Source organism: Centroberyx gerrardi, chromosome 5 (assembly GCF_048128805.1).
Source record: "Centroberyx gerrardi isolate f3 chromosome 5, fCenGer3.hap1.cur.20231027, whole genome shotgun sequence".
NCBI classification, from domain to species: domain Eukaryota; kingdom Metazoa; phylum Chordata; class Actinopteri; order Beryciformes; family Berycidae; genus Centroberyx; species Centroberyx gerrardi.
The window spans coordinates 9,749,845-9,761,872 of record NC_136001.1 but is presented as its reverse complement, the minus strand read 5'-3'; the positions used below and the strand labels follow the sequence as shown (position 1 = coordinate 9,761,872).

Genomic DNA, 12,028 nt, shown 5'->3' with positions numbered 1-12,028 from the left:
AACAATTTAAAATTGTCATTACAAAGTGCAAATAATATAATTTGGATGGAGAGCTTGTGAAATTGTGATGGTCAAGCCATCTCATTTGTGATTACTACAGCTACAGATACTACAGATTACTGTAGCTAATATCACAATTCATTTTTCTGCCCCACGATACGTATTGTCACATTTTTGTACTGCAATATATTGAATTTCAATATATATCGTCCCATCCTTAATGAAATCATTCTGAAATGGAAAGAGTCATTTGGATGGAGCTATATCTGTTAATTATAGTATGTTCCATTTAAAAACTCCCTGCCATGACCTCAGTTTTACCTTTAACCTGAAAAAAGTATTCTTTTTAACTTCTTAACATGAAATGTGAAGGCCCTTGTAAAACTTACTGAAAGGCAATAACTCACACTATGAATAACAGTGTCTTAGGTATCACTTAAATACAGCAAGGTTACAAAAATACAAAGAAAGGCAAGACCTATAAAATGGAGGACAAAACAATTCATAAGAGGTCAATGCATAAAAGAAAGTCTATAAACATGAATTTTATGAGATGATTCAAAAGATGATACTGATTCATCAGCCTAAACTCATCGGGCAGGTTGCTCCAAGGTCTAGGAGCTCTGACAGCAAAGAACCAATCAGCTCTTGTTTTTAATCCACATTTTGGCCAATAGCGACCTTTTGTTTTTAATCTAGACAACCAATGGGATGATGGTCAAAATGGGGTCAAAAGCTCTGTGAAATAGCTTGGTGCCAGACCATCCATGGTATGCGCTGGGTGAGCAACTTTCATTGGAATGAATGGGCCGTCATCTTTGAATGCCTCATCCATAGTTTAATACATCCATGTGCCAGACCCAAGGCCTAACTTAGAGGTAACCAGTTTAAAGATGCCAATATTGGAGTTATATGGTCTTGTCTTTTGTCAAATTCTGCATGAGGATGTGAGTTGCCTTATCTAATCTATTTGATAATATTTACTTACAGGAAAAAATAAGCAGCAGGCGGAGCAGAGCTGTCTGGTGCCCATAAATAGCCTACAGAACATACACACAAAAGTCCAACCAGAATCCAACCAGCATGTCTTCAGCAACATGGAGAGCGCCAAGAGTCAAACAGTCCTGCTAGCTGCTGTCTCCAAGGCTCAGAAGGTAAGTAGAGCAGGATAGTAATCACCAGCTAATACATTAAGGTCATTTGCAATATAAAAAACTATTATGAGAGGTGATTTTAGTTCATTTAATTCTGCACCTGTGGAAAAGGGACCTTCTCTGGCAAATTAACACATTGATGCAACTAGCCGTTTCAGTAGTTTTTTCTTACCCTAACCCTTTTTTTCATTGACATGACATAATGTAATGTAAGAACAAGCTCGGATCTAGGACATGGGAGATAGCAGTCGGTCAGTAAGTGTTTTGAATCTTTGTTTCTGGGTTAGATTTGGACTTAGGCTGTTGTCAGGCTTTGTTGTGGCTGAGCACTTCCTGGTTTCACTCTCTGAGTGTCGATAGGTGGGTCAGCTGACGCGGGTCACGCCCTCTATCTGTTGCTTTGTTGTGGAAATCTGAAAGGGCCGGGTTCAGCCCTGGTAACGAGCTGTGACTGGGCACAGCTGTGGCATTTCCTGGTATTTAAACACGTAAGCTGCGCTGTAGTGTCAGTGGAAGCGTCAGCCCTTGTATGTCAGTCCTTGTGTGAAGACCTAATTGGGTAAAGACCTTCGAGTCTACCTGTGCGAGTCCGCTGAGCAAGGACACAGATAAGCTACTCTTATTTTACTCTCTTGGCCTGCCTTCTCACTCACCATGTGCTACCAATATATCCCTGGCATCCAGGGCACCCGAAAAAAAACACATCAGTCATAAAAGACAGCGCAATCCTGAGAACCACTACTTTCTCAGAAAAGCCTCAGCTACTTCCTCCGCTTTTTCCTTTGGCTTATGGAATTGTCAGTCTGCTGCTGTAAATAAAACAGAATTTACCCAAGCACTTGCAAACCTACCGTAAAACTTCAATTGAAAGCCAAGTCCCAATTAGACACTGGTCCCTTTTACTGGCCGGGTGTGGCTACACGTTTTGACAAATAAAGGCCGGTCTCAATTAGAAGCAGTTTATTTTTTTTTACTTGCATTCAAACGTCAGTCACATTTGCTGATCGCCATGGCGGCACAGAGAAAAAAGTACGACCTGAAATTCAAGCTGTCAGTTGTCAAATTTGCTGAACAAAACTCAGATGCAGCAGCAAGACATTTCTCCATTGATCCCAAGAGAGTGAGAGAATGGCGAAAAAATAAAGTTGAACTTCAACGTCTGTCCGAGGAAGATGGTAGGCTACCGGTATTTTGATACGGCCCTCTCTCTCTCTCAGTGCATGAGGTTGGCCTAGATGCGCTGTCTCTCGGAGCGAAATCAAATGAATGATTCATAATTGATATGTTATTCGATAGCCTAATTTTTATTCAAGTAATATTCATACTGGTTTACCAGTAAATAAACAATTTGATAGTATTTCCCATCTTTGCTGAGCAAGAGTTTTAGGAATTAAAGGCCTGTCCCATATAGACGCCTGTCCCAAATATAGGCCGGTTGAGTTGTGTTTGAAGCAAATAAAAGCCCAGGCTATTAATTGAAGTTTTACGGTATATGACATTCAGGTACTAGCCCTGACCAAAACCCGGATCCGTCCAGGAAACACAGCCACACCAGCTGCGCTTTCAGCTAACTCTACTTTCTCCCACACACCTCGTTCCGTTGGGCGTGGAGGTGGCACAGGTGCCCTCATTTCCAAAGACTGGAAATTCACTAGGCTAAGCTTTCTCCTCTAAGCAATAACTCATCCTTTGAATACCATGCAATCATGGTTACCGCTCCTGTCAAACTATTTGTGGTTGTCATATATCACCCACCAGGGCTACTGGGGCACTTTGTAGTTGAACTGGACATGCTACTCTCAGCCATTCCTGAAGATGGCACCCCACTGATTGTCAAGGGGGACATGAATATCCATCTTGACAAACCCCAAGCAACTGACTTCCTTTCACTTCTGTCCTCATTTGACCTCAAACAGGTCTCCACCGCTCCCACACACAAAGCGGGTAATACACTCGATCTGATTGTGACTCGAAACTGCTCCACGGCAAATCTGACTGTCACCCCCTTACATCTGTCAGACCACTTCTTTATTCAATTCACGGTTTCCTTACCGGAACATCCTCACGTTCCGCCGCAAATGGTCTCCTTCAGACGAAACCTCCGGTCCCTCACACCGGCTCAGCTCTCCAATGAGGTCTCGGCTACCATGCCCCCTCATAATGAGTTCTCCTCACTCCATGTCAATGAGGCTACAGACACACTCTGCTCCTCGCTAGCCGCCTCTCTAGACAATCTCTGCCCACTCTCATCCAAACCTGCTCGTAAAATCCCCACTAGTCCATGGCTCACCGGTGTCATCAGAGAGCAACGGGCGGGGCTCAGAGCAGCTGAGAGAAAATGGCGCAAATCCAGAGATCTCACTGACCTCTGACTATCAGACTCTGCTATCTGCATTCTCCTCCCATCTAAAAAGTGCCAAGACCACTTATTATCAGGAGAAAATCAGCAGCGCCAAAGACGCTCAGAAATTATTTGCAGCTTTTAACTCACTCCTCAACCCTCCACCACCTCCACCCTCAACTTTGCTCACTGCTGACCTCTTCACATCCTTCTTTACTGATAAGGTTTCTACCATCAGTAATCAGTTCTCTGAGCCTGACCAATGCTGCCGCCAGCTAACAGGGCCTCACTCCTCTCATTTTCCCATCTCACCGAGGAGCAAGTGTCCAAACTTCTGCTTGACTCTCGTCCCACTACCTGTCCGTTGGACCCCATACCCTCCAACCTCCTGCAGGCCATTTCGCCCACACTTATCCCTGCAGTCACGCACATCATCAACTCTCACTTACAACGGGTGTGTTTCCCACTGTTTTTAAGCAAGCCCGGATTACCCCGCTGCTAAAGAAACCTACACTCAACCCATCTCAGGTTGAAAATTACAGGCCGGTTTCACTCCTCACCTTCCTTTCCAAGACACTTGAGCGTACAGTGTTTAATCAAGTCTATGAATTCCTTTCTGAGAACAACCTGCATGATCCTAACCAGTCTGGCTTCAAACGAGGACACTCTACCGAGACTGCGCTCTTGTCTGTAGTGGAAACACTGCGATCAGCTAGAGCTGCCAGTCAGTCCTCTGTTCTAATGTTACTTGACCTATCGGCTGCCTTTGACACGGTTAACCACCAAATCCTCCTCTCCACACTCGCTGAGCTTGGCTTCTCAGGATCTGCTCTCCGCTGGTTTGAGTCCTACCTCACAGGGAGATCCTTTAGAGTGTCTTGGAGAGGGGAAGTGTCTAAATCCCACTGCTTGTCCACAGCGGTACCTCAAGGGCCAGTGCTTGGACCCCTTCTCTTTTCAATATACATCACCTCACTTGGCGCAGTCATCCGCTCACATGGCTTCTCATGCCATTCATATGCTGACGATACCCAGCTCCTCCTATCGTTCCCGCCAGACGACCCCACAGTCTCGGCACGGATATCGGCATGCCTCGCCGATATCTCGGCATGGATGAAGGAACGCCACCTTCAGCTTAACCTGTCAAAGACTGAGCTCCTTGTCATCCCAGCCAGTCCCTCTGTACAACAACAGATCAGTATCCAGCTCGAATCAGCTCAGCTCATTCCCACAAAGTCTGCCAGAAACTTGGGTGTCATGATTGATGACCAACTAACCTTTAAGGAGCATGTGGCTTCTGTTGCTCGGTCATGCCGATTTGATCAGACCCTACCTGTCTGAGCATGCAGCACAACTCCTAGTACAGGCGCTTATAATATCACGCCTTGACTACTGCAACTCCTTACTGGCAGGGCTCCCGGCATGTACGCTCAAACCTCTGCAGATGATCCAGAACGCGGCGGCTCGTCTGGTCTTTAACCAGCCCAAAAGAGCACGTCACTCCGCTGTTCATATCCCTCCACTGGCTCCCAGTTGCTGCCTGCATCAAGTTCAAGTCCTTGATGCTCGCCTACAAAGCAGCAACCAAAATGGCTCCGACCTACCTGAACTCCTTCATTCAGGTCTACGCTCCCTCCCGCCCACTACGCTCTGCCAAGGAGCGGGCCTGGTGCTGCCACTACAACAAGGCCCTAAGTCTCTATCCAGACTCTTCTCTTCTGTGGTTCCTCGGTGGTGGAACGAGTTACCAAACTCCATTCGATCTGCAGAGTCCCTCTCAATCTTTAAGAAAAGGCTAAAGACCCTAGTGAACACCTTTTCACCTGATGGACTGTGTAACCAAAAAATCTTTATCTGCCTCTATGCATTGCCTCTATGCATGGCCTCGTAGCACCTATGTCCTGTTGGGACCAGAACTTAGCTTTATGGCACTTACTCTTGTTGTTCTCTCCTGACTAGAACCTTGCTTGTGTTGTATTAAAATCTCATGTGTACGTCACTTGGATAAAAGCATCTGCCAAATGGGAAATTGTAAATTGTAAATTGTAAGGCCCCCCACATGTGTGTGTGTGTGTGTAGGTTTGTGTGTGCATGTTCATACGTGTGTGTGTGTGTGTGTGAACGAACATATATGTGTGTATATATATATATACATTTATACAACAGTTAGTTCCGGTCGTGCAATTTGATTGGACAAGAGGCATTCTATGAGTGCTGATATACAGTATAACAGCACTGGGACGCTGTACTGTATGTATCACGCCACTTCACAGGTGTTCTAATGTAACCTTGATTAGGCTGCGTTCACACATAGCGTTTTTTGTGTGGAGAAAGCTCTGCCTGGAGCTTCTTGTGAGGAGAAATAATAAGCGGATCACGACAACGTCATCTGATGTTAGCTGAGTAGCTGGCTAGCTAACCGGCTAGCTAGCTTGCAGTCGGGAAACAGTTTACCTGTTGCTTGGCAACACTTGGTAGTGGAATCCTGAGGGAACTGTTTTTGTTGGTGGAGACAAATAACAGACAAAAATCATCTGTTGTCTCAAATTACCCTTACTTGATGAATAGCTTTGTTTTTTTGTTTTTTTTATTACAGGCAAAAATACACATAACACACACGATAATATGACATGACAATATATCCTCACAAAAAAGAAAAGAAAAAAAATAGATAAATACATAAATAAATAAAATAAAAAAAATAACAATAAATAAAAATAAACAATAAATAAAAAATAAAAATAATAGGATCCCTTCAGTAATTCAAATAATTAGATTGACAGTACCAGTGCATTTGAAACTGAAATATACATATGACAGGTAGAGTGTATTTAGAGTTTTATATAGTCCCACTCTTCCCTAGAGCAAATTTTTTCCCATTTCATATTGTGTTGTGCTACTTTGTAATGGTTTGTAGCAATTATTTTTTCCAAAAGGAATTGGCTTCGCACTGTATTTTTTAAGAAACTTAGATTCAAATTAGTTCTTGATTGAGCTTTAAATATAAATATTTTACCTAACAGAATAATTGTATTTATTATCTGGGGACAGTTTTCATCCAGAACCCCCAACATAATGTTTAAAGGTGTAAATTTAAAATAAATATTGAGTGGCCTTAGCCAATTTTGGATATCGGTCCACAAACTTGCAACATATGGACAATAGAAAAACAAATGCAACTGGTCTTCCTCTTCCTCATTACAGAATCTACATAATGACGATTGTTCAATATTAAACATGTGAAGTTGTTTTTTAGTAGCAGTAATTTTGTAGAATATCTTCAATTGAAAGATTCTGGAGTAGGAATCAATTGTTGTTTTGTAAATAGTTCTGAAAAATTGTTTCCAAGGTAAATAATATAGTGTAGTAAAAATATTAAATTCATCTTCCCAAAAGGAACAGACTGTATGTGGGAAGGCAGTAAGGCCTCTGCTCTGTAAAATGAAATTATAAATTATTTTATTTATCTTTGTTTTGGATAGCCATTTCTGACACCTTGTAATAGGTGCACAAACCTGCTGTCTGTATCCACTCTTTTTTAGTTTCCGTTTCCAGTTAATTGGGATAACTGAAATCAACTGATTGAAATTAAAAATATCACATATCTGGCCATACATACAGCAAAATTGATGGTATGAAAGGAAATCACCCGTGTTATCTAGTATATCATTTATAAAAATGATTCCATTTCTCTGAAGTGTTTCCCATAAAAAGGGTTTCCCATCTATTAACAGTTCTGAGTTCATCCATATTACCTGATTTTGGATATCTTCTGGGGTATCTGGGGGGTAATACTGAAAACTCAACCAAGCCTTCAATGCATCCTTAAAAAAGGGTGAGAGATTCGCTAATATTCCTTTAAATAGCCATTCAAAGTGGTGAGATTTTAATTGAAAAAAGGGAAACAATTTGCTGTCAAAGAATAAGTACACAGAAGACAAGTTTTGACTTGTTCTCCAGAGACTGTTATGGTAAATTTTATTAATCCAAGATGCTTTTAGGGATAAATTCATAGCTGCAATATTTTTTAGTTTTAATCCACCATTTTCATGTGAATTATATATATATTGCCTTTTAATCTTGTCAGGTTTATTATTCCAAAGGAACTTAAAAATGTTTTGTTCAAAACATTTAAAGAAGGATGCCTCTGGGGAGGGAAGTGCCATTAAGAGATAAATGAACTGAGGAATTACGAGAGTATTAATCAATGTAATCTTTCCTTGTAACGACAGAATTTTCCCTCTCCAAGGTTGTAAAACATTTTTAATTTTCTAAATTTTTCGTTCGGAATTTATCTTAACTAGATCTTTTAGATTATCTGGAATATGAATTCCCAAAACATCTACTGAGCCGTTACTCCACTTGACTGGAGCTGGGCACCGTAGGTCAAAATCTGTACCTCTCACTGGTCCTATTCTCATAATAGTGCATTTATCAAAGTTTGGCTTTAATCCAGATAGTTTAGAAAAAAGATTTAAATCAAGTATGAGGGCATCTAGTGAAGATTTCTCGGGATGCAGAAAAAAAGTTGCATCATCTGCATATAATGTTATTTTTGTTTCTATCCCATATGGTTTTAAACCTGTTATGCATGAATTATTTCTAATTCTAATTCTAATTTCAATACATAGTAAAAACAAATATGGAGACAGCGGACACCCCTGACGTACGCCTCTAGACAGGGTGAAACTATTAGATAAATATCCATTATTTACTATTTTGCTGGTTGGTTGATTATACATGACCTTCACCCATTTTATGAAGGTTTCCCCAAAATTAAAAAACTGAAGAGCTTTTTGGATGAAATCCCATCTTACTTTATCAAATGCCTTTTCAAAATCAGCAATAAATAAAAGCCCAGATTTTTGTTCATTTTCATAATAGTCTATAGTATCAAGAAGATGCCGTATGTTATCACCAATAAAGCGCCCTTTTATGAAACCTGTTTGATCATATTTTATTATATCACCAATAATTTGTTTTATTCTCAATGCAATACATTTAGAGAGGATACGGGTATCACAGCAGAGCAGTGTCAGTGGTCTCCAATGTTTCATATATGTGGGATCTTTGTAATGCCCCTGTGGATCTTGCTTTAGAAGTAATGTGATAATGCCCTCTTTCTGTGTGTCTGATAATATTCCCTGAGTGAAAGAGTAGTTAAAAGATGCCATCAGAGGTTTTTTAATTTCTGTGAAAAAGGTCTTATAAACCTCAATAGGAATACCATCAATCCCAGGTGATTTACCTGAGGAGAAAGAATTAATGGCATCCAGTAACTCTCCTTCTAAAATTTCACCTTCACAACTTAATTGCTGATGTACTGAAAGTGTCTGATCATAACTTTCCGGAAAAAATAATTCAATATCCGAGCCAGCGAGAGACTCTGGCTCCTTCTCAAAAGAAAATAAAGCTTTGAAATAATCCACCTCCTCACACAATATTTCCTGTGGAGATGTGAGTATAACACCATTTGTGGTACACAAGTTCATAATGTTTTTCTTAACAAAATTACTTCGATTTAATCTTAAAAAATGAGCGGTGCACTTCTCCCCTTTTTCCATCCAAGTGGCACGAGATCTATTGATAATACCATTTACCCGCTCAGAGTATAAATTCTCCAGTTCCAGTTGTTTATTTTTTATTAAATAAGCCATTTCTATGGAGGGCAGTTGCCTTTCATCCAGCCTTTTATTCAGTTCATTTATCTCGTCCATTAAACTCCTCTCCTTCATCAAATATTTTTTTTGTTTCCATGATCCCATCTTAATGGCGTGTCCTCTAAATGAACACTTAAAGGACTCCCAGACGTTGTGTGGGTCAGATGTATTCTCATTATTTTCAAAAAACTCTTTAATAAATTCTTTAGTTTTTTCAATAAACATAGTATCATTTAAAAGTGATAGGTTGAATTTCCAGTAGCCACGCCCCCAAGGATGTTCAGCTGTAATGACTTGAATTGTTACAATAGCATGATCAGATCTTAGGCGGTCACCAATAATACATTTTGATACCTTGGGAACAAGAGAAAAGGAGATAAGAAAATAATCAATACGACTAGCTTGTTGCCCTCTACGCCATGTATATCTATTTGAGTCTGGATTTTGTAGCCTCCAAATATCCACTAAATCTAAGGATGCCATAAGTTCTTGAATTTTACTAAGTGCCTGGGGATGGTTGTTGAAAGAATGAGTACCTGCACGGTCTTTGCTTATATTTAAAACTGTATTGAAATCTCCAACTATAATATTTTGGTTATTCTTTTGAGAGGAGATAACATTATGGATTTCCTCAAAAAAAAGGGATTGTCTTCATTTGGAGCATATATATTGATTATATTTATGCGTAAATTATCTACTGTTACATCTAACATAATCCACCTTCCATCCTCATCAGTTTGGACAGAGTGAACTGTGTGTTGCAGTTCCTTCTTAAACAACATCATAACCCCCCTACTATTACTAAGGCCATGACTAAAGTATATATCCCCACCCCATTCTGATTTCCATTTTAACTCATTTTCGGAGTTAGAGTGCGTTTCTTGCACACAAATAATTTTAATATTTTCTTTATCTTGCAGCCGTGTAAAAACTTCATTTCTTTTAGAACCATTAGCCAAGCCATTACAGTTGTAAGTTGCAATTGTTATACTATTACATGTCATACATCATCTAAGGAGAAAAATTAAGAAAGGATTAACCTTCTTTTCATACTTAGTAAGGATCCTAACTAACAACTTCAAAAACATAAAACACTTACTGAAATGCACATGAAACACAAAAACAATAACACATGCCTGTATTTGCTTAGCCATCGAATTAATTAAGGCGGTAGCATTAATGCTGTCTCATCCCCTTCCCATTTACTTTAACTAAATATCTAGTGGTAAGAATTAGCGTAATAGCAAAAAGAAAAAACAAAACAAAAACAAAAAACCCATGCCAATCATGTGGGCCTCTCTAATAAAAGAAAGAAGTTAACATAAACAGGCGAACATGAGTTAAAACTAAAACTTAAGAGGAAGAATAGAATAACAAACTATTCTGAAATGTAATTCCCATTCAGCCTATACAAACAGCAGCAGAAACAGGGAGCAAATCGGGAGAGTGTTTCTTTCCTATTATCCTGGTCCAATACAATTTTAGTTGCAATAAGCAAACATATGGACGTATACAATTGTTTTTCACTCACATAGTCCGAGGTTCTTCTCTGCCTCTTGCACCAGTTCAATAATATTCCGACTGTTCCGTTGTTTCTTGTCCACTTCCCATCGTTGTCGCTGGTTGGTGTCCCGTTCCATGATCTGTGTGTCTTGACGTGTAGACTCTCGTGGTACCAGGACACTGGCGAGCAGTCCCCGCTCCTCGAGAGCCTTTGCCGCAGCTTGTGGATTTCCATATGTCTGCGAGGTCCCATCTTCGCTGAAAACCTTCAATTTGGCCGGGGCCAAGATATGCGATTTTATATTCTTGGCCTTAAGTTGTTCTCTCATAGGTCTGTACAAGGCTCTCTGTTGTTTCACTTTGAAGGTGAAGTCGTGGTCAAAGAAGATACGCGTACCATTATAGGTTAATTCCTTCTTCCCCCATGCCGCATGTAGTATTTGCTTCTTTGTTTCAAAGTTCAAAAAGGCAACAATTATCGGTCTGGTATGATCTTTGCCTTCTCTGTACACCCGGTGCGCTCTGATGATGTTAAAATGTCCAGGTATTTTAAGCACCTCGTTAAACAGTTTTTTGAGGAAGGCTGTCATATTGTTGCCTTCACTTTTCTCTGGTATGTTGAATATACGCACATTGTTTTGCCTGGACTTGTTCTCCAGGTATTCAGTGCGTTCTTCCATCTCCGAAACTTTGTTCACCAGATATTTAATCGATTTATGGTGCAGTGTTTCAGTATCATGTATCTCACCGACACGGCGCTCAACCTGTTCCAGTCTGTCACTCGTTTTTTCTAGATCAAGGCGTAATTCTGTCGTCTGTTGCATAATTGTCTTAATGTCTTTTTCGGTCTCGGCTCGAAATTCTTTGAAATCCATCCTGAAATCCTTGATCTCTTTCGAGAGCGAGTCCTTCATTTCAATCATCAGGCGTTTTATTTCTCCCACTTCAGCCATTTGGGGGATGGGTGCCGCCAATTGTTTGTTTGTGCGTTTCTTACTTGTTGATATAGTTGTCTTTTCCGTTGTTGCACCTGATCGTAAGTTCATCCCCCGACACAGGTTAAGACGTGAAGGCAAATGGAGATAAGTCAAAGCACCATTTCTTTTCTTTTTTTTTTTGTTCTCTTGTGGGGTTGGAGAGACGCACAGCTTTCACGCTGCCGCCATTACCGGATCCGGAAAAGTCTAGACTTCGCATCAAGCTATTCGCATGAATAGCTTTGTTTATACAACTGTTGTATAAAAGCAATATCACACTCGAGGTCGTGCTGTTGTACTGTATATCAGCACGGCTGTGATTATCTTCGGCACTCGGCCTATGCAGTCCAATCATCACTCTAGTCCAGTCATCACATTGTAGATTGTGAGTAG

At 40.4% G+C, this 12,028-nt stretch overlaps 1 pseudogene; it reads left to right on the top strand.

Moving 5' to 3' along the window:
* Nucleotides 1-1,097: 1,097 nt before the first annotated feature.
* LOC139922007 (uncharacterized) lies at nt 1,098-10,083 on the top strand (annotated as a pseudogene).
* Nucleotides 10,084-12,028: the final 1,945 nt, after the last annotated feature.